The following is a 348-nucleotide window of genomic DNA, read 5'->3' on the forward strand; positions in this document are numbered from 1 at the left end:
CTTCGTAAGCCTAGTACTTATTCTATTGGTCTATTTTGCCGAACTGCTAAGTTACAGGGTCATAAACATACTAGCATCGGTTGTCAAGTGATGTTGGGGACACACACACACACACACATACGATGGGCTTCTTTCAGTTTCTGTCTACCAAACTGGCTCGAGGCTATAATAGAAGACATTAGTCCAAGGTGCCACACAGTGGCACTGAACCTGGAACCATGTGGTTGGTAAGCAAGCCACTTACCACACAGCCAAGGCCAAAACAATGCGTAGTAAATACAAGGTAAATCACAAGAAAACAAATATATGAATTAATGTAGACTTACCTTGTATTCAATATTTCGGGGT

This window comes from Octopus bimaculoides, chromosome 11, assembly GCF_001194135.2.
Source record: "Octopus bimaculoides isolate UCB-OBI-ISO-001 chromosome 11, ASM119413v2, whole genome shotgun sequence".
NCBI lineage: Eukaryota > Metazoa > Mollusca > Cephalopoda > Octopoda > Octopodidae > Octopus > Octopus bimaculoides.